This window comes from Botryllus schlosseri, chromosome 10, assembly GCF_051294905.1.
Source record: "Botryllus schlosseri isolate E-star chromosome 10, Bs_hap1, whole genome shotgun sequence".
NCBI classification, from domain to species: Eukaryota; Metazoa; Chordata; class Ascidiacea; order Stolidobranchia; family Styelidae; genus Botryllus; species Botryllus schlosseri.
The window spans coordinates 1849272-1876585 of NC_137245.1; the positions used below are offsets into that span (position 1 = coordinate 1849272).

Sequence of the window (27314 nt, forward strand, 5' to 3'; positions counted from 1 at the left end):
ATGACGCGAAGCTATAGGAAGGCACCGAAATCATGGTGGAATGACAAATGTGCCAGGGCAGTGCGAAGGAAGAAAGCTGCGTTTCTCAAAATGAAAAGATCCTTCAATCCTACTGACATAATACAGTTCAAGAAAATGAGAGCCGAGTGCAGAAGAACAATTTTAGCATGCAAACGGGAATCATGGACTTCGTATTGCGATAATCTCGGAAATAAAGCCAATTTCCAACAGGTATGGAGGGTTGTTAAATCTCTCTCTGATAAATCGAATAACACGTCAGTAGCAACGTTGAAGATTGATGGTAGGAATATCACGGAAAGCAAACAGAAAGCCGATGTTCTTGCACGGACTTTCCAAAAAGTAAGCAGTTCCACTAATTTTTCGCCAACGTTTACACGCAGTATCCCACTGGTAGTACCAGAATGTACCAGAAATACCGAAAGCAACGACAAGCTCAATGATTTATTTACCATGAAGGAGTTGTTGATGGCGATAAACGGAACAAAGAATACGTCACCTGGAGCTGATATCTTGTGTTATTCAATGTTCAAACACCTTCCTTCTGGAGGACTGGAAAATATGCTGAATATTATCAACCTTTCATGGATAAGAGGGGATATAACGCAAGACTGGAAGCATTCCATAGTTATCCCTATACCGAAGCAGAATAAGGATGTGTCGTCGCCCAATTCATACAGACCGATTTCCTTGACCAGTCACTTTTGCAAGATAATAGAAACGATGATAACGACTAGACTTAATTGGTACTTAGAGAAGAACAAACTGTTGAATTCGTCGCAATGTGGTTTCAGACGGGGAAGACGAGCACTGGACAATGTAATGCGGCTGCACGATGATATATACAAAGCTATCAATAATGGAAGATTCGTACTCGCAGTATTCCTCGACATACAGCGCGCTTATGATATGGTCTGGCGGGAAGCATTTGTCTTCAAACTGAAATGCATGGGTGTCGCCGGTTACATGTTGTCATGGATTGCAAATTTTCTCCAAAACAGGACGTTTCAAGTGCGGGTAGGCGCGAGTCTATCCGAAAGGTATATATTAGAGAATGGCATACCGCAGGGGAGTGTAATTAGTCCAATTTTGTTTTCAATAATGATTAATGACTTACCCTCAACATTGCTTTGTCAATTTGGTTTATATGCAGACGACTGTGTTATCTGGGAGACGTCGCTAAAGATACAGGATCTCAAGAACCGAATACACAGGATGACCTCAACAAGATTCAAAGATGGTGCGAAAAATGGGGATTTATCATATCTGTCGAAAAAACAGAGGCCGTCTTATTCACAAAGAAAAGAAAATACACAATGCCCGAGATCTATGTGAGGGAAAATTCAATACGGTTTGTGAACTCTTTCAAATACCTCGGTATCTATTTTGACAGTAAACTGACTTATCAACGTCATATCACCTATGTCGCTGACAAATGTATGAAGAGAATTAACTTTATGCGAATGCTTTGTGGCACATCATGGGGCGCATGTAAAGAAACCTTGTTAGTTATATATAAAACTCTTATTAGATCTGTCTTAGAATATGGTATGGAAGCGTACTTTTTCGCCCCCAAGACGCATTTAACAAAAATCGAGACATTACGTAACCAGGCACTCAGAATATGCACTGGGGCTATGAGAAGCACGCCGATATGCGTCCTAGAGGCCGAATGCAATGACATGCCTTTGAAAAATAGACATGCGTTGAAATGCTCGAAGTATCGCTACCATCTAAAAACGCAACAGGACAATCTGGCCAATGATATACTCGAAAGCTCGTGGGAAGAAACATACAGTCTGCTAAATAGACGGTTCGTCACCTTTAATATCCTATCTAGGGTTGCTGATATTGACCAACTACGGATTTGTGGAAGCGAAATCTCGACGACTCCTCCATGGACAATTTTAACAGCAAATGTGGACCTTTCTTTGTGCCACTCAATACGCAAGATAAATCCCCCCGATGTCAGAAAATCAGTATCATTAGATCATATACTCTCTACATATCATGGCTACACTCAGATTTTCACAGATGGATCCAAGACTGAGACAGGGTGTGGATACGCTTATCATATTCCAAATATTACTACGTCTGCCAATTCATTGCCGCCCTATTTTTCAGTATTCTCAGCCGAACTAATCGCTATTTCAGATTCCCTATCTTGGGTGCTGAATAATATCCACAGTAGAGTGGCAATACTCAGTGATTGCTTGAGCGCATTAACGTGTATAGCAAATTTCAATTTCGCAGCTCCTCTCCTCATTACCGAGATAGTCGAGAAGATACACCAATTGAAACAACGCGAGGTCACAGTATCACTTGTGTGGATTCCAGCACACTGTGGTATTCAGCACAATGAAATCGCCGACCAATTTGCAAGAAGCGCTACAGCATCAGAAACACCGCCCCGTCAACAATTGGACTTCGTCTCCGTAGGGGATGCGTACTCGCTCCTTTGGAACTCGTGCAGAAACAACTGGGATCAACTGTACAGGACAAGCGACACCGGAAGTCAGTACAAGCTCATCAAAGACACGATTTACAAGAGGTTACCAAGTCTAGCATCGAGAAAAGAGCAAATCATTCTGTTTCGGTTGAGATCAGGCCATTGTCGGCTCAACTACCACCTGCATAAGATTGGATGCAATGATTCTCCTCTATGTGAACAATGTTCGTTGCCCGAAACCGTCGATCATTATCTAATGAACTGTTTGAAGTATGTACGGCAACGTGCGAATCTGAAACGCCATATTAATAATGACAGTCTTTTTAATACAGTAGACCTATCAACTAGTGAATGCATGTTGGATCATGTCATTCAATATGTCAAGGAAACAAGGCGTTTTATTTAAATGTTTATATCTCTGAATTCGTAGTGGTTATGTCTCCGAATTGGATGTGTGCCTACAGATCACTCAAATATGCCTGTGTATGCCTCTGTCGACGATTTATTTTTTCATCATTCTGATATTTCTTGGATGATAAGTTTGTGCATTTCTCATATGCATGCTATGGTGTGACGCAAAAGGCTTTAATGTGAAAAGCGTCACTATCTTTTCATCGTTTTTACCAATAATAATAATAATGATAAGATTGCGGCATGCGCCCATATTGCTCTTGCTGCAATAACACCTGGATAATTAGAATCGCACCATTTCACGATCAAATTTGACTGGATGATCGGGATCTACGTAGGCCCGGGGTTGATATTGACCAGCGCGTTGCCGGTATTAAAACCCTAGGTGAGTAGTCAGGGAGTTTCTCATTTAAAACTAAAAATCCCGTCCTTTTGAAATGTCAATTCACTAATTCGTATTATCGATGCGGCGTACCGCTAATTAGCGAGAATCGTTTGCATGCGAAATGGTTCATCGACATCTGATGTGCGCTATCGTTATTTGATTTAGCGCGTATGCGTGCAGGCCTGCACTCTATAATCGCTGGAATGAACTATCAGGTGAACCAGGCTAGGCCTGATATCGTTACCAGCCTGAAGTATTAGGTCTACAGCAGGACTGGCGCATGTCATAACTACGCCGGCCCAAACTATAGCGACTGCTGCAGAGTGCAGGGATCGTATAATTTGCCTGCTATCTCTACTTATGCGATTGTTATGTCACGATGGCTTCAGACTGACAGCGTGAAATTGAAGAACTTTGAATCCGCGCAATTGGCCAAGAACAGACTCGAACGGACGTAATTGATTAGCGCTGATACTAAAACATCAGAAGATGTCTGTTATCAAAAGATAAGACAGGCCTGAATCACCTGAAATCGGTGTCACCTGAAATTGTTCGTCGCAAACGAGGTTGCGTATTCAATTGTTCGCTCGCACGTATTGGTGAATAGTGAATTGTTGATATTGGAGAGAGGTCGAGGAATCACAAATCAACCGCTGGACTCGCTGGCAATCTTACCCGCACTGATACCCGTAAATTCCTCAACACGATGAAGCTTGTCCTATCCATGTATTATGGCCATTTACGCATATACTTAACCGTAATAAATTGATGCTGACTTGGTAAATTTGAAACAATGTCAAACCCCTCCCTTTTTCTTCAAACCCTATCCCTTTTTTTCATCCAGTCACCCCCTGTAAAAATAAAAGTCGGCGCCTATGACTGCAATAACAGGCTTTGATTTGCAATGTCTTAGCTTGCAGACTTGATCAAAGTCCCTATACATCCGATCGTCGGCCCCGTATTACATAAATTATCTCAACGTAAAGGCGAATTCACACATAGCCGGTTCGCACGGTAAATTCGCGCGTAACGCACGTATCGCAAGACTCAATTCACACATTCACGACTCGCGATTATACGCGATCACTGTACGGTAGCCGTGCGACGACCAACCGAACGTATATTCACACTGCCGCGGTCGATCAACCACGGTTGCAAGCGGTACACCCTGATTCCATTCCAGTTTGCTATGCCTCTTTTCAACATATTGAAATATGACTGGCCTATATAAAGCTCAGGTGGTTAGTAAGGAGTACTCTTGTCTACTTTTTCAATAGGTTGTGTTTTATATCACATCCACGCGTCTACTTTTTCAATAGGTTGTGTTTTATATCACATCCACGCAACAACATAACTAATCTACTTTTTTCACTTTGGAATATTTGCACCTATTTGTAGTGTCTCAGGTCAGTTTGCAATAGTCACAAAGATGCACCTTGCAACTTCAAAGTTACCACCTCTGCTAAAACTATTCGAGCCATCAACCAAATCTACTATTCAAAACTACTTGATCACCTTTCATATCTTCATTTCCTACACTTGAAGTAGTTTCCACATGTCTCTGAAATTGCTAATTTTACTTGAAGGCGATACTAATGTATGAGTAGCAACGCTGAATATTCTGACTACCTTGGATAAATAGTCAGCCATTCCTGATCATTCCAAGAAATCAAGTGTGCCTTACAATACAGAATTGAATTTTCAATCATGTTATGCAATAAAATGACGAACAATAAAATGAAATGGTTACACTTGAAAGCAACATCTGCAAATACAGAATGCATACATTTGAAGAAAGAAACAAGAATAATATGCAATACAACGGTACCAATTAAATCGATGCAGTAATATTCATAATAGACAAAACAGTATGCATGAAATAACAGTGCTAGTTTTCAACTGGTTCTTGTGATCATAAACTTGGAAAAGTTTGCATAATGTCCTTCATTATTGCAGCAGCACACACAGCCTCCGTTGACTCACAACTGTGCCGCCATTAAGTGCGCAAAATGATCATATTAGTCCAGGGTGCAGAAAACTGGTCAGTGCTCTTCTGTATAAACTTTATCATCTCACCCTGAATAAGATATAATCTATATGTTACATGCATAGCGTGACAAGTCATACATCACAGCTACACCTACCTGCATCAAATGTCTGTCATCATAGTATCTTCGCTCTTCCCTGGCTATTGTCTGCCAATTGTAGAGTTTAATGATGCGTTGTTGGTGGATGCAAGAGATGACGTAGCAGTGCTAGTTGACACATCAGCTGGTTTCACATCATTTGCCTCTGGCAGTGGTTCCTAAATCCCAATATTAAAACATTTGAAAGCTTATTTTACAGCAATGCCTTTGAATTTTACTTCATGCAAACATTCACCACAATTCACAATATCTGATGCTGTCACTTCAACCAATCATTGCTTCCAACTTATTCTGCTGCAGTAATCAAACTATCAGAGTAGTGAACTTTTTCAATATCTGGCAGGTTGGCAACAGTGATACACAGATGAGTATGGTCAACAAAGAAGCTGAAAATTTGTACTTTATCACGACCTATGCTCTGCGTTGGATGCGAGAAACATTTTCTTCTAGTATGATATCCTATCTTGTGCAAATGCAGCATTTCAACTAGGAGTAAATGAATGTTTCCCTCTTTCCCAAAAATTGCTCCTCGAAGTCGACCATCGAGTTTTCACTTGCCCCACTGAATGAAATTACAGCAGTAATACTAAAATGAATATTAGAAATGACTGGAAATGGAGATACCAGATATTCGCAGTAGGCCTACATCAGCAATTGATGTTGATGTAGGCTGTCTTCAACAACTGCCCTGATTTTTTAGTAGTGGAAAGGATTATAGAGTACAATTTATGTAAACAGATGTAGTAAGATTGGAAAGACACCATTATCTAGTAAAAATGCATGCATCAATATAATATGAATCTGAACTCATTTTAGTTGATAGTTGATAAAATGAAATAGTGTTGCAGGAATGAATTACCAGCTTCTATCAACTAACTAGGTACTCATTTGCTACATGATAATCACAACACAGGACATGGAATTCTCGGTTAAAATGTCAAATGCAAATAAATGAAATAATCAACATCAACTACGTATATACAAGGATAACAAGGTTATGAAATGACTTGTAGCAGTCCTTCAATCAGACCCACACATAAAACCAGAACAAGTGAATAGCAGGCAGCCCTGTGATCACAAGCAGTGATTTATCAGGTATGCAGAAAACAGACTGCTATAGAAACACGTGCAACTGAGTCAGCCTGATCGCAATATCGTTGCCAGATGCAAAACACTCATCGCATAATAATATAGAATAACCACAACTGGCGAGCATACATAACAAAACTACTGATTACTACTGCAGATTACTGCATGGCAGTACCATCATACCGGCATGCCGTCTGGTCTACACATCCTACCTCTACCGGTAAACTCACCTTCTCTTATCACATATTTCTTCGTACAACCAATATACACCGTGAACACAACATAGAAGCACTCTCCTTCGATAATTATTCAATACATTCAACACGACCAGCTGCTAAATCCATAGGAGCACACTTTCGACTGAGCTCACGGCAGCAACGATAGCCACGGAAAGTTTGTTTGATCCAACTTTCCGTACGGCAGCAAAAAAGCGAAGAAATCAACCGTGCGATAGCCGTGGCGACAGCCGCCGTGAACGAATCGTGCATGTGTGAACATTTCCACGGCAAGTCGGCCGTACGACCGTACGATGGAAAACCGTACGGCAAAAATCGTGGCCGGGAACCGTGCATGTGTGAATTAGCCTTAAGACCTTGGTAGCTTTCACACTCTATTCAACGGCCACTTGCGAATGAATATAACTTTATTTGTAACAGGAGCTTTCGGAGCGCCGCTCCTTCATCAGGTGTCAGAGTGAAAATTATCTCAAAAGAAGTTTAGAGATTGTAGGACGAGCAAAAATGTTGAGGCAATTATTTCGCACAAGATTTGTGTAAGGCTGGTATGTCAATGCCTATATTCGACCGACCGATCGCTTTGTCCATAGGAGCTGAACTCGGGTATGCGATAGGTATGGCGCGCATAACTAGGAATTCTTTTGGGGGGTATGCCCGCATACCCAGACTTATGCTAACAATTACCTGCCTGACTAGCTGGCGAATTGTACGATTTAGAAATATGCAATGTATTTTTTAATGCTGCTGTGAGTGATTAATCGAAAGACGTGACGCGTGGCAACAAAACCGAGACCTCGATAGTACTCTGTCAATCTCTATGTGCGCGAAATGTAGCGATTGTCAACTGCTACTCTAGTTAATTTGAAATCGATTAAATCTATTCAGCAGGCGACACGCCGGCGGGCCTGCTTAATAGCATCGTAATTTTGTCACGATATACAAGCAACAGGTGATATTCAACGATTGCTAGTTGGCTCATTTGTCAGTTCTGACGTGTTATGACGTCACTGTGTTGTGACGTCATCGATCCCGCATTTCCACGGAAAATTGGAGTTCAGCGTCAATGGCTTCCTCAACCATACAGTATAGGCAATTATTTCAAATCACACATTTTCGTCGGTTGTTTATCCGCATCAGCTTGTTTGAAGAAGAGATACGTTGCTATTAGATGAATCTACTAGTACTCACAGTGGCGGCTCGTGACAATATCGGGTGGTGGGGCAAGGGCCGCAAGCGACTTGTTATCAATATGACGTCACAGTAGCGTTTTTCAACGTTCATGATGGCCACATGAATTTCCCGTAAACAATGATTTTTAACGTAGGTGCCGCGAGAGGTTTGCCGGTGGCGTGACTTGAAGTGCGGTAACAAATGTTTTATTCATTGTTTTTTATTCAAATGATTATTTTACAAAATGTACGCGAACTAAGAATCGTTCCCATGCCACGAATCAATCATCAGGTTATCCTTAGTAGCATGCGTTATGATTTCGTGGTAGAGATTACGCAAGCGCCGAGTAAGACTATACCAAAAATACACAGACCAACTACCTACAAAGAGCATTCGCATGACACCTTGTGGTGTTTTAATCGTTCCATGCTCAGCAATTCTGTAAAGTGCTGCAGCGCCTCCGACCCGATTTGTATATGGATTCTCGTCCCGAAAGCGAGTCAAATCGATTTGCCCTCGTCCGAAAGTGTTTGGTACACGATCCTGATGCGTTACGACCAGGGGATAGGCAATCAAAGCGGTGGCACCCATAAACGTAAAACATTAAAAAGCCAGCTGTTATCCATGGAAGATTAATTACGAGTCTGCCTGCCATCATTCAAGCAGGAATCAAAGCATTGTGTTAAATTGAAATGCGAGCACATATCGCATTAAACAATTTCATGAATAAATTATTTCATCTTGATGAATTTTTCACTTTTTTTCCATAGCCATAACAAAATATATCGGTAAATTAACTGTCAGTGTGCCTCGAGTAATAAGGATGAAAACCACTCACTTTTCCTTAGCCATAGACATGGTTGAGTTACCTGGGCTCACTTGATTGAAATTATTCGGAAAGAACATGATGTGTACAGTCGTCCGCCCACCACCATTAATTTATGTCTTGTATACGTATTGTGCGCGACGTGATTTCTTATTAGCAAAATGTTCAATAACGAGTTTATTGAAATCTGTAATTCCCAGAACCACGTCGTTGTGAATCGAGAGAACAGCCAACGCATTAAGCCTATCTTGGCCCATCCTGTTTCTGAGAAAGGTCTTGATACGTTTCAATGTGCTGAAACTGCGCTCGGATTCCGCGGATGAAATCGGGGTGGTCAAAATGATATTCAGAAAGCTAGTTACTGTAGCAAAGTTGATCGAAAGCGAATTTTCAACTAGGAATTTTGAAAGTTCACTAGTGGTTTTAATTTCCGAAAAGGATGTGTTAGAATACAAACAAGTCAACTCGCTCTCCAACCGAGCAATGTCGATCATCGGGTAATAACGAGGCACGCTGCGCAGTAGTCCAGAAGGTAAATGAATTTTGTAGGCAGGGACATTTCTCGGATTTAACAGGGCGAAAGTAACCAACTGGTCACTATTCAGACGATGTTGGATTTGGGACATCAGTATATCGCAACATTCGTAAGCCGCAACAAGCAGGTTTTGCACACTTATCCCACGACGTAAAAGCGCTGTGTCACCAGCGAAGTGTACATTCGCCCGGATATGCGAAATTGCCTCACAAAAATGTGCAATACACAATTGCGCAGTAGTACCATCGGCCATTCGCGACTGAAAAGTGCTGTACAGTGTATCGACGTGCATGAAGATGTCACAAAAAAGCTTCAAAAAGAACAAAAATTCTTCGTCTTCCAGGAGTCGTTTAAGCCGCGCCGCTTCACGTATGGAAGTATCATCCCAGACAGGAGAGCTCTCAATCACTGAGAAGCATTCCAGAAGCTCCACCCTACTCTCTGACACTCGTTGCACAACTCTGGATTGGAAGTTCCACCGTGTTGATACGCATCTAGGTAACCTGTGCTTGCATATGTCGCGCAATAGATCAGATCGCTTTGGCGAAACAGAGAAAAAGGAGGAGAACCCTGAAAGATTTGCAAAGAATATCTTGACAGAAGATATTCCTAAGCACATTTTTTTCACTACAAGATTGAGCTGATGCGCGTAGCAATGCAAAAAATGCGCATGCGGGCGAACTTATTTCATTAAAACTTGTACGCTATGTCGCGATCCGCTCATGACTGCTGCGCCGTCGTAGGTTTGCGCAATAAGTTTCGACTCAACTTAGGTTTGCGCAATAAGTTTCGACTCAACTGAATAGGGCTGTAATGTTTTTTTTAATACGTAAGAAATTCCGACAGCAGTGCGATCGTCAAGTCAACAGCCACAAAGCTGTGGAATCGTTCGACTGGCATACCAAATTTCGTGAACCGAAAAATCACGACTAGTTGTGACAAACACGTAATGTCAGTTGTTTCGTCAGACTGAATAGATAGAAATTCAGCGTCAACAATCTCGGTAAACAAATGCTGTAGATCAGCGGTTCTCAACCGGGGGTCCGCGGACCCCTAGGGGTCCGCGAAGCAATTTCAGGGGGTCTGCGAGACCTCTAAATTTTAAAATGGTCGATAGCCTAATGTTTATTTTATTTTTATTTGAGAAAGCATGAGGCAGTTTCGCACCACAACTGCTAAAACCTCATGACTCCTATCATAATAATCGTCTGACATGAACTATCGTAGTGTGGAAAATCATTTTCATTGCCAATTTTTCAATAACCTGCTGATACAAACATATTGCTATTTAGAGACGTTTTGTGGAAAACATAAAAATATGGAGATAACGTCAATCAGGGTGACTTTGTAATGTCTGCGAAACCTTCTCGATGTGAAGTTGTCGGTCTCATAAAATTGGTGAACAGTGGTTTGAAATAAAAATTTCCGAAGTATTTACCTAATTTGTACCAATGCAGGGATTGAAACCTCGCCACGAAAGCCATTTTATCCTGTAATATACATAACCACTATTCGAACATGTTCTTGGAGGTACAGAACTTCAATATACAATTGAGTACCGCACTATATTCATATTGAAATGAACCCGAGTATTTTCGGCTGACACTCGTCATATATCAGACAATGATATACCTGCCCTTAAAGTTCGGCTATCAGATTTGGCACATTCTTATTGCAGATTCCCTATCTACAAGGCTGGATTTTTGATGAACAAGGAGTGTTTCGTTGCTATCAAAGCATTACGCTCCAACCCTGAAATTCATATCACCAGTTATATTGGTATGCACTATGCAGCCTTGTCTTGTTAATGCTCAATTGTTCATGGTCGAAAATGTTTGCTCGTAAATATATATGTAGGCTAAACCCGAACATAACACGTCGTTTCCTGACAGTCTTTCTGAGGTTGGAAAACTTGGATCCATTCTTTGGCGCATAAAATTTGTCTATACTTTTAGATTTGGATTTCACTTTGACGGTAGAAACTCTCTGCGGCTCGCGATCCGTACGTTGCCCGTCCCTGCGCTAGATGCTGGACGTGATATGTTCATAAAATATATGTTTCTTCATTTTGGTGCCATAAATGTTGTGATCACACCAAAATTATCGTCGGAAGCGTTATGCGTTAGTATTGCATTAGCCTCCATCTATCTTTGCGGAAATGGTTTTTAGCACTCCTTGTTCATATCAAATCGAAGACGCGGATTTTCAAGAGACGACCTAGTACTTCCAGAAAAACAGCAGCAAAATTAGCGGCGAAATAATAAAAGTCTACCAATTTCTGCATAAATGGTATGAGGCTACTTTCAAGAGAAATCATTATTTTGCTGTTTATCACAAGCCTACAGTTCATATTTGCACAAGACAGATGAAGGTTGCATCGTAATAGAGCTAAAATTGAACTAAAACTTGAGGGGTCCGCAAGGGTCCGTGACGGTCAAAAGGGGTCCGCGAAGCCAAAAAGGTTGAGAACCACTGCTGTAGATAGATGTGATATATCGAATCAAGCACATCATTTTGAATAGTCTTTGAGGTACCCTTAGCTACTGTCGCGGTGTCGAGATGTTCGCGCAAAATGCTATCAATGGAAGCCGTGTATTTAATTAGATCCAAAAATACCCCCCTATTGAGAGAGCATTCCTTCTCATCGTGGCCTCGAAGGGGCAATTCATGAACTCCAATAAAGTTAACGGCATCAATCACCCGAGAGAGAACATGCCTATTCTTATCTACAAGCTCATTGTGCTTGCAGACTGATACGCGATAACTTTCATTGAGCTGCGACATTACATTTACTCTGCCAAACAATTTATATTTAACTGCACTAGCCATGTGCACTTGGGATTTTTGGTGCGTTTTCAGACGCTCTGACAAATGCTTCAGATCGCGATAACCAATTTTGTTCCAACAAGAGCCACTGCTTCCGGTACCGGCACTGTCGAATAAAAGACAGTAAAAGCAAAACAAGGCGTTTTTATCCTCGCCATAAGTAAGCCATTCATTTTTATCGAAATGCGCTGAAGAAAAGGCACGAGTGCGCTTTCCTCCGGCGTACGATTGGATCAATGGGCAATTTCTAGGCTGATACGGACCTAGTCGCTTTACCTCTAATTTTTGCTCTAAAGGCAACTGGCTAAACGGCGTACGGAGCAAAGATTCAACACGATTCATGTTCGCACTTGACCTGACTATACTTATCTGCAGAAATGGAAATGACTATAAATCGAGAGATTGCGTATGCCCAACTGGAAAGGTCAACGAGTTCGGACACATACGCAATTGTTATCTCATAGATCGGACAAGGAAATGTCATATTGAATCCAAAACATCATTCTGAAGAACTACGGATAGCAGCCTCGGAAATTCGGTCCCGGTACAGCTTGGGAGATTCTGGCCTTGAGGCTGGAGACTGTCACACGACACATACGGCTTACGGTCTATAGTGTCTATATGTCTGCTGCAAAATCGCCTTCGGAAAATATATTACCGAATAAATACGTGGATGAAAGCCGAAAACTTGGTACACTGTTACATGAAATCATCGAGAAGTATAGCCTCATGACCGTTTTCGGTATGGTACACTGTCAAAATTAATACGAACAGATCAACGCCGAATTTTGCGTAATATTTACTGAGGAATCGGCTGATCAAGCGATCAGCTGTTAGCCGCCATCGAAAACGAAACAGCTATCGCGCTTGACAGGGGTTGTAATTGTGAGCAAATGGCCCGAAGGCCACCATTCCACGGTGAAATTGACATTGGAGAATATAAAATAAAACTAAATATTTGAATGCAAACCGAGGATGTTAGTAAACTGTTTCATGATATCATCATCTCATCACCTATCTCAGTATAGAACACAGATACACCGGCTTTTGCGTGAAATCCGCAATGCGTTAGGTAGGCTAAGTGTCAGATCAGCGCACATCTCTACCATATTCGAACTTAATAACGAAATTGCTGCCCTAATCATTGAGTGTCAACCTTGAGACTTGGCACAGCGTTCGTTACTAAAATCAAGACATACCATGTAAAAGTTCATGACGGATCTAGCTAAGGAGCATCGTTAAAATCAATGGAGACCAATACCGTCTTTGCGTGAAATATGTTTGCGATGCATGACCGATCAGCACACACTCGACTTTGGAAACGGAATTACTACCCTAAACTTTGAGTAGAAACCCTGAAACTTAGGACAGTGTTAAATACCACCATCACGACATGACATACCAAGTTTCAAGAATTATCATGGTGTGAAACACCATCAAAATCGACCTGTACCAGCAACGGTCGACTCAACGCATATCACGGTATCCGAGTTCAGATATAGATACGATTGTTACATCACACCTTAGGGGCGAGCAAGCATATTTGCCCCGGTTGCTCGGCCATTTTACGAATAGGAGAGAGTAAAGCAACGTTTCTTAATTGTGCGCAGCTTTGAGAGAATAGATAGTGAAAGCTTGTTATGAGCGCTACCGGGGCAAGCCCCGGCTAGGCATTCACAAAGCGAAAACACAGAAGAGAATTCGATTTTCGCGGAGACTTCGCTATGTATGGGCATTTGCAAGCGAAAGCACAAGAAGAACGCGGGTTTCGCTGTGATCTCGATATATATTGAGCGCTGTGCGTCTATAAATGGTTAAATTGTTATTGAACAGAATTTTAGGTGGGGCAATGCCCCAGTTGCCCTATAGGACGAGCCGCCACTGAGTACTCAGTGTTGGGATGACTCGAGTCATGACTTGACTCGAATCACTTTTGTAGTGGCGCCATAGAGCTACCACTACAACTTTGGTAAAATTACTTGACTTGACTTGACTCGGCGTATCAGAAATGTGGATTGACTCGTGACTCGGAGCAAAATTTACGAGTCAATCTCTAGTCATCTAGTAATCGGTTTTGATAAAAATCACTGTATCTTGCTTTCTTGCATATGTTCGGACCAATCATCCAATGATCGTGCGTTTAACTGAGCATCCATTATTCTCTCACAATTAAATTGACCACAAACGAATTGATCGAAGCTTGCAGCTCACGTTGTCGTAAACTAGTATAATAAAGTAATTTAATAGCAACATGTATAGCAACATATTTCTGTTCTCTGTTCATACCCCAACCAAACCTCTTGTTCTATTGAAATTGAATTCGAATATAGTTTACCGTATATAGTCCTGAACCATTGGCACAGGCTCAGTGAGTAAGTGGTTCAGTGAGTGAGAAAAGAAAAATTTGAATTTCAAAAAGTGCCTATGATATTTGGTCTCAAATCGCGAATGACTTACTTCTATCATAATTTCAGGTTCCACTCTCTAGTGGCCGTGCAATTTCACCGAACGAGCCGAAAATAACTAATTTTGCAATATCTTGAAATACGCTTATGCTAGAAAGCTAGTTTTGGGCTTAAAAGCTGCGGAAGCAACATGTTTCTATATCACTTCCATAGAACTTTGTCTTGAAAATGTACAGAAGAAAAGTTACAAGCAAATCAGTGATTTCCAGGCCGCCAATAAAATGTCGGTTGTTTTTACCAAGTTTGCAATGCCAATTTGCATGTTACAATTTGTTACATTGCGGCTTCAACAACAAAATCTTGTTTGGCGGGACTACGAGTTGATTTATATATCAACCTAGTATAATTTTGATGAGTAAAAGAGAATGATTGAACTTTCATCATATTGCATCATCACAAACCTTTGTCATTAACTTGGTGGAACGGGTATCTTCTTGTTCAACGCTACAACAAACGATATGCCTAGATTGTTCAAAAATTGAATCAGTTACAGTAAGTCAGCTATATAATTTATTTATACCTCATACCTGTATGTTTTGTTGAAAATGACGATTTTCATATCAATTGAGACATTCGTAAACTGTTGCTTACAAGCTGCTGTACTCATCCTTGGAATATTCCGGAACTCTGATAATCAATCTTAAGTCTCCCAGTAGTAGTGATGATGACTCATTTTGAATGTGTTCTGGTTTCTGGTGTATCCAAACCGATTTCTCCGTGTGCAGTATCATAGGCCGCAGGCTGTATGAATAGGCCGCTGTATTTTACTCTGCTATGTGTGTGAATTGAACTGATATTGTCTAGTATATGTACAGATTCAGAACTTCATCATGTTCGACTTATAGCAGATTGTGCTATATCATATGTACATTGTACAAGTAATTGACATAACGTTAACAAGAAAAATATCCAAACTCTGTTGTTGCTTGCAAGAAGTTGCTCAAAGTGTTTATGGTTTTCCTTCTGGAATACTCCCAATCAAAAATATGCCGAGTGCCCAGTATGTCAAAAAGTGATGTCAAGCAGATCAATACCTACTCACTGTAGAACGATTCATGGCATTGAAACAGAAAATGTTGCAAACTGCGTCGATCACAAAAAAGGAATATATCTTGTCAGACTGAGCTCTCATGGGGGGATTCCCTACCCTGTTCACATCAGGAAAAATGTGTCTGAGTTCCATGCCGGAGAGTCGGTAGTGGAATGTGAAAGTAGTGGATGCATGGATTACATGCGGATTATGTGGAAAAGTGGCTTTCCTGCTGCACAGTGCAAACACCTATGTACAGTCCCAACAAACATTGTGTATCCCAGTAGTGTGGAGTTAACTGATGCCAGTTTGATGAATGGTTCGTCGAGTGGTTCTTACAAAATTCTGAAGGATAGCAAAATAAATGGCTGTCGGGAATTGACACAAAAATCAAGGAATGCAGTATGTCCGTTCAAGCAATTCACCATGGTAGATACATTATGATTTCTGTGTTTACCCTTGAAAAGCACTATTACTCCCGTCTTGGAAGGATATTAGTTACAGTGGACATGAAAGCGGGACGCCTATCTTGTCGTTGCTGTGATGCGAAGATGTATTGCATGCATAAGTGCATTAGTCTGTGGTACTTGTCCGAATAGGGACTTATCGACTGTTTTCATTGACAGGATATAGTCGTAGATGAAGTCGATGAACAGCAAGGAGAAATCTTTGCCGTATCTGATCAACACGATCAAGATCACATTGACCAGCAATTGGTATATCCGCCGAAGGAGTCTTCTGTATTAAAGAAAATGTGCACCTACATTTCGTCAAAGAAGCGTATCCCAATTCGTCACAGATCAGGACATTGGCAAAGCACATTCCTAACGAACTTCATCCTACCGAGACTGAATGTACAGAGTGTAACACAAAACTTTCAGGTTCTTTATTGATTGCCCGCAACGCAAAAATTCTCACAATGGATATGATTATTGAAAACATTCGCGCGTTTTATCGAAAGTATCCAAACTGCAACATGTGTTATCGGTATAAAGAACATGATTTGGGAATTCACAACATCTCTGATGTCTTCCTGGTTTCTATTGATGTATGTTGCTACATCAAAGACTCTCTCTGGCATTTTATCCCGATAGGAAGTACTGCTAAAGTGCTCTCTCTGTGTATTGGCAAAACTGTTCAAGAACACCAATTGGTTAATGCGTATCTGCATTTCGATACACTTTTTGACGCACACGATTACTCATTCAATTGTGATATTTGTGGACATTTCCCAACAATTGTGATCATGGACCTTTGTAAGAAGATTAATTTCCGGTGTAAGGCATCATACTTGAGCCCTTCTGAATTGGAGAAGGTGGATGAAGTGGATAGTGATGAATATTGGGGAAAAGTTGAAAACAACATGGTATTACGCGGATTTCCGCAAAGATCAATTCCTGAATGGGAAATCACTCCAAGGCTATCACAGTGGTCACCCTTCGTTGGTAAAAACACAAGACGGGGACCAAATCTGTACTACACCGAGCACCGCAAGGTCTCGAAAATTGATGGGTCGTTGGAAGAAGACTGTCGTGAGATGACAGAAGAGCGACTGGTGGAAGCTATGAATAATTTGAATGCAAAAGAATTTGCTCAACTGGTCAAATCAATTCTTGGGAAGGCCGCCTCAAAATTGACTTGCAAACTTGATAAATTGATTGCTGTCAGAGACGCGATTTCAACAAGTCATGAGACGTTCAAGAAAGCATTCTCCAAATTGGCGGGTTGCCCAGGTGGCTGGGCATCATGCATCTGTCCTCACGGTGTGGTATATGCGATGAAATTTGTTTTGAGGGCAGAGCACAAGAGATTTTGTCTATTTATTGTTGTCTTTCAAGCATATTCCGAACATAGTAATTGTGGACATGGCAAATATGGTAGTTGCTCATGGCAACAAAACATGTCACGGAATGTTCTCTCCACACTCTGGGATGGTTTGTGCACCGAGTGAAGAAAATATCGAGAATGCCTCTAAACAAAAATTGTCCATATCGATGCCTTGGATACTGAATCAAAGCAGTTCAAACCCAGACAGTCTATCCAGTGGCGAAGCACACCCAGTAAGTCGACAGAGCATCCATCTTTGCTTGTATGACCGCTTTCACGAAAGGAATGTGACCAAAAAGAAGGAGGTGTTGCGCCGCGTCTGTAATATAAAGCAGCTCAGGAACAACATCAATACCCAAGTGGCTGAACAATTGAATGGATATTATAAAAGATCTGATCGTTTTCTCAATCAAATGATTCCAGTCAATCATGTATACCTCTTCAGGTCAATTATGGACTACTACAATATTGAATTGAATTCTGCTGTGAAGGCCAGATTTTCGGTCAACAACGATATGGAACTATATTACAATGAGACTGGAAGACTGCGAGCAAGACACTCTTCCTGGTCTGTTAACCAGGATGAGAGATTCTCTCTTTCGAATAAAGGAGATGCATCTGAAGTCACTGCCGATTTGCCCGAAGTTGGATCCCTGGACGTTCCAATAAATATTGATCCAGACCAGGATGAGAGATTCTCTCTTTCGAATAAAGGAGATGCATTTGAAGTCACTGCCGATTTGCCCGAAGTTGGATCCCTGGACGTTCCAATAAATATTGATCCAGACCAGGATGAGAGATTCTCTCTTTCAAATAAAGGAGATGCATCTGAAGTCACTGCCGATTTGCCCGAAGTTGGATCCCTGGACGTTCCAATAAATATTGATCCAGACCAGGATGAGAGATTCTCTCTTTCAAATAAAGGAGATGCATCTGAAGTCACTGCCGATTTGCCCGAAGTTGGATCCCTGGACGTTCCAATCAATATTGATCCAGACCAGGATGAGAGATTCTCTCTTTCAAATAAAGGAGATGCATCTGAAGTCACTGCCGATTTGCCCGATGCTGGATCTACGGACGTTTCAATAAATATTGCTTCTTATAGTGAAGACAATGTTAACGAAGAAGTGGATCCTGACACTTGGCTGGAGGAATTGGATTTAACTGCAGATGACCGACACATACTGTCAGGTGATGGATGGCTGTCCGACAGGCATGTCAATGTGTCAATGAAATTGATGAAAAAAAAAACATCCAGACGTCGGAGGCTTACAGGACGTCATCATTGCTTCCGCCACTGGATACCAGCGTACATCGGGTTTCTTTGTACAAATTATTAACCTCAGGCAAAGTCACTGGGTTACAATTTCCAATCGTTTTCCACTATGTGGAAATACTATAGTGTATGACTCATTGGTGACACAAAATTCAAAGGGAATTGTAGCATATGAACCAAAACTGGATGAAGCGGCTTTTCAGCTCCAGGAGAGTGACGATATTGCGAGTATTGAAATTGCAAAAGTTCAACAACAAGAGGGAGGCAGTGATTGAGGCCTATTTGCAATTGCTAATGCTGTATGCCTCTGTGCAGGCATATGTCCAACAACGATGAACTTTAAGATTGGCTTTATTGCAATCGCTGGAAAACATTGACATTGATATGTTACTCGAAACTGGCACCTGGACAGGCAATGATACAAATGCAACATCTTTAACATCTTGGCGCCTTCGAATATATTGCACGTGCAAGAAAATGATGATGGGTCCCCCATGGCAGAATGTACGAGATGCAAAGACTGGTATCATTTTCGCTGTGTGTCAGGCAATGTCCATCATCCAAAATGGATATGCGACCTTTGCCTGAAAAAGGTGGTACGATCGGTGACGCCCGCGTTTCGGAAGGAATACGAAGAAATTCAGACTGTAGGCGAGTTGTTAAACAACTCAACAGACAATCGAGTTACCGAACTTTACAAGGCTGTGCAAAAGATGACACCGAAATTGTCATTGCCAAGAGATGATGCTATTTCGGTGGGAATTTTGTCTCTGGAGGAATACTGGGAAAACATTGATAACCACAGAAAAAGGGATTTAATGGGAATCAATCATCGGCATCCCAGGTTTCAGATATGTTTTCTCATTGTGTTCTCGGAATCTTGCAGTGACACATCTACTTTACTCTCCACATTCTTGCATGAATTAGCACATGTCATACAGTATGAGGAGAAGGTTTATGGAGCGTCTCACGGCAGTGGGTTCAAAAAAATTGGCAGACGCGTCATCAAATTGGTGTCTCGAAATAAACATCTCCTCCCAAAAGCTTTTGCAAAAGTAGAAATTAACGAAAGGTTAGTGTTAACTGCAAAATGCTCGTAATTTTCCAAACATGATTGTCACTTACCGTAATACATTTCCTAGAAGTCGCATTGCTCTTGATTTCATTTTATGTTTTGATCTGCATTGTCTGAGGTGTTTCATAACCTCCAGAGTCATATCAGCTGCTGTGACATTAAAATCGTGCATTTTTATTCCTGTGCCCACTGTAAATAACTTATTTGCCTTCGTGGTTTCTGACCTTTCGTCCATTATTTCTGACTTTTTGCTTCCTTGAATTTTCCAGGAAGAACTTGCTAACCTACATTGTTGCATTGCTCTTGATTTGATATTTTAACCTGCACTGTTTGAAGTGTTTTATAACCTCCATAGTCATATCAGCTGCTGAAACATTGAATTCGTGTATTTTTGGGCCTGTACCCAAGTTTTTTTGAAGAAATTTCCTAACCTGCAACGTTTCAAGTGTTTCATAACCATATGATTCTTATCTCATGCCGTAACATTAAATTCGTGCATTTCTGTTCCTGTGCCCACTGTAAATAACTTATCTTCATTCGTTCTTTCTGACCTTTTGTCTCGTTAATTTTTTAGTAAGAACTTGCTAACCTGCATTGTTGCATTGCTCTTGATTTGATTTTATATTTTAACCTGCACTGTTTGAAGTGTTTTATAACCTCCAGAGTCATATCAGCTGCTGAAACATTGAATTCGTGCATTTCTGGGCCTGTACCCAAGAATTGTTAGGAAAAAGTTGCTAACCTGCAACGTTTCAAGTGTTTCGTAACCACATGATTCTTATCACATGCCGTAATATCGAAGTCGTGCATTTCTTTTCCTGTGCCCACTGTAAATAACTTATCTTCATGTGTTGTTTCTGACGTTTCGTTAAATTTTCTAAGAAAAACCTGCTTCTTGAGCGAGTCGGTTGTGTGCATGTGCATTTGTGCAGTCAGATAGTAGATCGAACTTGTAGGAATCATATCGATGGGTCTATGCAGGAGAACTAATCAGTTGTTCAAATCTTCCTCTTGTTGCATCTTGCTTAGAGCAACATCGGACTTGGTCAGTAAGAGCAACATCGGACTTGGTCAGTAAGAGTTACAAACTACTGGTACTATTTTATAGATTTTGTTTACATTATCCACTTACTCGAGTATAGTTCATTATAAACCACTTCTGCTTGAATGCATTTTTCGCAAAATGGTTCACTGCTTTACGTTTCCGAAAGTAGAAGGTAGTTATGCAGTGACTCTGCATCACTTTTATCAGCAAAATTGTCACCAGCACCTCGTGGAATAGCTCCCGTATTTGTGGTATATGAAATGGTGTTCAAAAACGATACCTGCTTATGGGGCTGAATGGTAGCAGCGTGTGATGGCTTTCGTTGGAAATGCCGCTCCCCATAAGTAGACCGCAGCAAATTTCGACATCGTATTATGTTATAGCAATCTTGTCAAATAATATGCCGCATTTGAGAAATTCTATATTGCTTGAGACAGAAGCCTCGTCGTCTCATCGCTTATAAGGCCAAAAATGATAAAGACAATTAATAGTGAACGAATGTATATAAGGCCAGGGGCGGCCAACCCGTTGCCCGCGAGTAAATTTTGAGTGGCCCGCGAGATAATTCCCGAAATTAGCTGTAATATCCAATAATTAATATTGCATGTAATTTATACCGTTTATATGTATCGGCTCGACAAATTATGTAATTTTTTTGTGAATTTGCAGGGTGAATTTGATTAGATTGCCCGCGAAATTTGGGTTGTTAGTAACTTGAAGCATTAGTTCCGACGCATTGGCGTAGTTCGGGGCTCGCCTTGTTTTTCGTAGATCTTCGTGTATGATCATAAAGTATAATATTTCGTGGTAGATTCATTTGACCTGATATTTTTCTAAGTACTAAGCGCGATTTATTGTCACTCAATTTCTTGTTTTTAGCACCCCCTCCAGAAAATTTACCGAATTGAGTCTGATATACTCGCAATTATGAGAGAACGTGTCGTCTGTGTCGACTTCGCATCTGCACTTGCAATTATAGACGTGTAAGCAGGAATCTTCGATATTTATATGTGTGAGCCCCAAATATTCCTGTCTTTGTCAAATGAGTCCAGCGGCAAGCACAGGCGACCCGCAATAAATGCAAGGGACATTAGTATTGGCCGAACTCATGTATTAACTTTGCAACTCCAATTTAACAATACCGATCTTGATTCCGGATTTACAATTCCGGAAATACAATTTTAAAGCTAGCAGGTCAACGGAACCACCCATAAATATAGCCGTCCAAGTCTGAAATCTGAAAATCGGCATAGTTCCGAATGATCGCTCGATAAAATTCCCAATATCATGGTCAATTATTCATTCGGACATGGTGTCTTGGGCGTGTTAGGCCTGTGTTGACACTAGGACATCGTGTCTGGAGCGTGTTCGGACATCATGTCCAGGGTGTGTTCGGCCTGTGTTGCCAATCAGACATCGTGTCTGGGGCGTGTTCGGTCTGTGTTGTCATTCAGACATGGTGTCTTGGGCGTGTTCGGCCTGTGTTGATACTCGGACATCGTGTCTGGCGCGTGTTCGGATATTATGTCTGGGTCGAGATCGGCCATTCAAACATGGTGTCTGGGTTGTGTCCGGACTGAGTTGACACTCGGACATTGTGTCTGCGGCGAGTTCGGACATCATGTCTGGGACGTTTTCGGACTGGATGTGGGATGTGTGTTCGGACTGGGTTACCACTGGGGAATCGTGCCTGGTACTACAACTGACCTCATAGTGAATATATAGCAACTATCCTCATTTCAAACATGACTATCCTCATTTCAAACATGAGACTAACCTTATTTCAAACATGACTATCCTTATATCAAACATGACTATCCTTATTTCCAAAATGATTATCCTTATTTCGAACACGAGACTGACCTTATTTCAAACATGACTAACCTTATTAACATCGTGTCTGGGGGGTGTTGGGACTGTGTTGCCAATCGCACATCGTGTCTGGGGCATGTTCCGGCATCATATCTGGGTTGTGTTCGGCCTGTGCTGCCATTCAGACATTATATTATGTCTGGGGCGTGTCGGCCTGTGTTGACACTCGGACATCGTGTCTGCGGCGAGTTCGGACATCATGTCTGGGGCGTGTTCGGCCTGAGCTATTGCCATTCAAACATAGTGTCTGGGGCGTGATCGGTCTGTGTTGCCATTCGGACATGGTGTCTTGGGCGTGTTCGGCCTGTGTTGATACTCGGACATCGTGTCTGAGGCGTGTTTGGACATCATGTCTGGGGTGTGTTCGGCCTGTGCTGCCAATCAGACATGGTGTCTTGGGCGTGTTCGGCCTGTGTTGATACTCGGACATCGTGTCTGGCGCGTGTTTGGACATCATGTCTGGGGTGTGTTCGGCCTGTGCTGTCAATCGGACATCATGTCTGGGGCGTGTTCGGCCATTCAAACATGGTATCTCGGATGTGTTCAGACTGAGTTGACACTCGGACATTGTGTCTGGGGCGTGCTCGGTCTGTGTTGTCATTCAGACATGGTGTCTTGGGCGAGTTATGCCTGTATTGACACTCGGACATCGTGTCTGGCGCGTGTTTGGACATCATGTCTGGGGTGTGTTCGGCCTGTGCTGTCAATCGGACATCATGTCTGGGGCATGTTCGGCCATTCAAATGTGGTGTCTGGGTTGTGTTCGGACTGAGTTGACACTCGGATATCGTGTCTGGGGCGTGTTCGGTCTGTGTTGCCAGTCGAGCATGATGTCTTGGGCGTGTTCGGCCTATGTTGATACTCGGACATCGTTTCTGGGGCGTGTTTGGACATCATGTATGGGGTGTGTTTGGCCTGTGTTGCCACTCGGACATGGTCTCTTGGGCGTGTTCGGCCTGTGTTGATACCCGGACATCGTGTCTGGGGCGTGTTTGTACATCATGTCTGGGCAGTGTTCGGCCTGTGCTGCCAATCGGACATCGTGTCTGGGGCATGTTCGGCCATTCAAACATGGTGTCTGGGTTGTTTTCGGATCTGAGTTGACACTAGGACATCGTGTCTGGGGCGTGTTCGGTCTGTGTTGCCATTCAGACATGGTGTCTTGGGCGAGTTAGGCCTGTATTGACACTCGGACATCGTGTCTGGCGCATGTTTGGACATCATGTCAGGGGTGTGTTCGGCCTGTGCTGCCAATCGGACATCGTGTCTGGGGCGTGTTTGGACATTATGTCTGGGGTGTGTTCGGCCTGTGCTGCCAATGGGACATCGTGTCTGGGGTGTGTTCTGACATCATGTCTGGGATGTGTTCGGACTGGGTTACCACTGGGAAGTCGTGCCTGGTACTACAACTGACCTCATAGTGAATATATAGCAACTATCCTCATTTCAAACATGAGTATTCTCATTTCTAACATGACTATCCTCATTTAAAACATGAGACTATCCTTATATCAAATATGACTATCCTTATTTCTAATATGATTACCCTTATTTCAAACACGAGACTGACCTTATTTCAAACATGACTAACCTTATTAACATCGTGTCTGGGGGGTGTTGGGACTGTGTTGCCAATCGCACATCGTGTCTGGGGCATGTTCCGACATCATATCTGGGTTGTGTTCGGCCTGTGCTGCCATTCAGACATTATGTCTGGGGCGTGTCGGCCTGTGTTGACACTCGGACATCGTGTCTGCGGCGAGTTCGGAATCGGACATCATGTCTGGGGCGTGTTCGGCCTGTGCTATTGCCATTCAAACATGGTGTCTGGGGCGTGCTCGGTCTGTGTTGTCATTCAGACATGGTGTCTTGGGCGAGTAAGGCCTGTATTGACACTCGGACATCGTGTCTGGCGCGTGTTTGGACATCATGTCAGGGGTGTGTTCGGCCTGTGCTGCCAATCGGACATCGTGTCTGGGGCGTGTTTGGACATCATGTCTGGGGTGTGTTCGGCCTGTGCTGTCAATCGGACATCGTGTCTGGGGCATGTTCGGCCCTTCAAACATCGTGTCTGGGTTGTGTTCGGACTGAGTTGACACTCGGATATCGTGTCTTGGGCGTGTTCGGTCTGTGTTGCCATTCGAGCATGATGTCTTGGGCGTGTTCGGCCTATATTGATACTCGGACATCGTTTCTGGGGCGTGTTTGGACATCATGTCTGGGGTGTGTTCAGCCTGTGTTGCCACTCGGACATGGTCTCTTGGGCGTGTTCGGCCTGTGTTGATACCCGGACATCGTGTCTGGGGCGTGTTTGGACATCATGTCTGGGCAGTGTTCGGCCTGTGCTGCCAATCGGACATCGTGTCTGGGGCATGTTCGGCCATTCAAACATGGTGTCTGGGTTGTTTTCGGATCTGAGTTGACACTAGGACATCGTGTCTGGGGCGTGTTCGGTCTGTGTTGCCATTCAGACATGGTGTCTTGGGCGAGTTAGGCCTGTATTGACACTCGGACATCGTGTCTGGCGCGTGTTTGGACATCATGTCAGGGGTGTGTTCGGCCTGTGCTGCCAATCGGACATCGTGTCTGGGGCGTGTTTGGACATTATGTCTGGGGTGTGTTCGGCCTGTGCTGCCAATGGGACATCGTGTCTGGGGTGTGTTCTGACATCATGTCTGGGATGTGTTCGGACTGGGTTACCACTGGGAAGTCGTGCCTGGTACTACAACTGACCTCATAGTGAATATATAGCAACTATCCTCATTTCAAACATGAGTATTCTCATTTCTAACATGACTATCCTCATTTAAAACATGAGACTATCCTTATATCAAATATGACTATCCTTATTTCTAATATGATTACCCTTATTTCAAACACGAGACTGACCTTATTTCAAACATGACTAACCTTATTAACATCGTGTCTGGGGGGTGTTGGGACTGTGTTGCCAATCGCACATCGTGTCTGGGGCATGTTCCGACATCATATCTGGGTTGTGTTCGGCCTGTGCTGCCATTCAGACATTATGTCTGGGGCGTGTCGGCCTGTGTTGACACTCGGACATCGTGTCTGCGGCGAGTTCGGAATCGGACATCATGTCTGGGGCGTGTTCGGCCTGTGCTATTGCCATTCAAACATGGTGTCTGGGGCGTGCTCGGTCTGTGTTGTCATTCAGACATGGTGTCTTGGGCGAGTAAGGCCTGTATTGACACTCGGACATCGTGTCTGGCGCGTGTTTGGACATCATGTCAGGGGTGTGTTCGGCCTGTGCTGCCAATCGGACATCGTGTCTGGGGCGTGTTTGGACATCATGTCTGGGGTGTGTTCGGCCTGTGCTGTCAATCGGACATCGTGTCTGTGGCATGTTCGGCCCTTCAAACATCGTGTCTGGGTTGTGTTCGGACTGAGTTGACACTCGGATATCGTGTCTTGGGCGTGTTCGGTCTGTGTTGCCATTCGAGCATGATGTCTTGGGCGTGTTCGGCCTATATTGATGCTCGGACATCGTTTCTGGGGCGTGTTTGGACATCATGTCTGGGGTGTGTTCAGCCTGTGTCGCCACTCGGACATGGTCTCTTGGGCGTGTTCGGCCTGTGTTGATACCCGGACATCGTGTCTGGGGCGTGTTTGGACATCATGTCTGGGCAGTGTTCGGCCTGTGCTGCCAATCGGACATCGTGTCTGGGGCATGTTCGGCCATTCAAACATGGTGTCTGGGTTGTTTTCGGATCTGAGTTGACACTAGGACATCGTGTCTGGGGCGTGTTCGGTCTGTGTTGCCATTCAGACATGGTGTCTTGGGCGAGTTAGGCCTGTATTGACACTCGGACATCGTGTCTGGCGCGTGTTTGGACATCATGTCAGGGGTGTGTTCGGCCTGTGCTGCCAATCGGACATCTTGTCTGGGGCGTGTTTGGACATCATGTCTGGGGTGTGTTCGGCCTGTGCTGCCAATGGGACATCGTGTCTGGGGTGTGTTCTGACTGGGTTACCACTGGGAAGTCGTGCCTGGTACTGCAACTGACGTTATAGTGAATATAGCGACTATCCTCATTTCAAACATGAGACTAACCTCATTTCAAACAAAGTTGACCTTATTTCAAACCAATCGATCCAACCTTCCTCAAATGATACGCATGTAGGCTATATTCGAAAGCATGTCGAATAAGGTATTTGTATTGAAATAAACTCGAATAAGGTATTTGTATTGAAATAAACTCGAATATCTTCGGTCGACACTCGTAAAGAGAATCATTTCTGCTCACCTGATATATCAGGCAAAACGTACCGGGATTCCGATCCGGCTAGCAGTAACTGCAGAGTTTGGCCAAGAAAGTGTAGTGGAGGACTCAAGTGGAGCAATAATTGCCAGAAAAGAAAGTATGAACGGGAAAATAGAACTGTCGCTTGAAACGTCATTACGAAACCAAACAACAGAACTATTATAATTGCTGACGTCTGAAACTGACGATCACCCATTCACCCCTGACGAGACCAAAGGGAAGACTGAAGTGGTCCTGGCGGAATTTCGGCAGAATATTTGTGATCACGTGAAACAATATTTTCGCGAACGCAGAATATTAACCCTCAACCGATGTACGGCAAATGTCATATTTCAGACTGGATGCG

At 42.9% G+C, this 27314-nt stretch overlaps 2 long non-coding RNA genes across 2 annotated transcripts in view; one reads left to right on the top strand and one right to left on the bottom strand.

The window, feature by feature from the left end:
* LOC145447841 (uncharacterized) overlaps positions 1-27314 on the top strand; it is a 92131-nt gene that overhangs the window by 14680 nt on the left and 50137 nt on the right. The window lies entirely within an intron of this gene.
* LOC145449035 (uncharacterized) lies at positions 4957-5561 on the bottom strand. Its single transcript, XR_013918114.1, has 2 exons — positions 5408-5561; positions 4957-5340 (listed from the first exon to the last, which is right to left on the bottom strand). It is a non-coding gene; the product is annotated as an uncharacterized LOC145449035 (long non-coding RNA).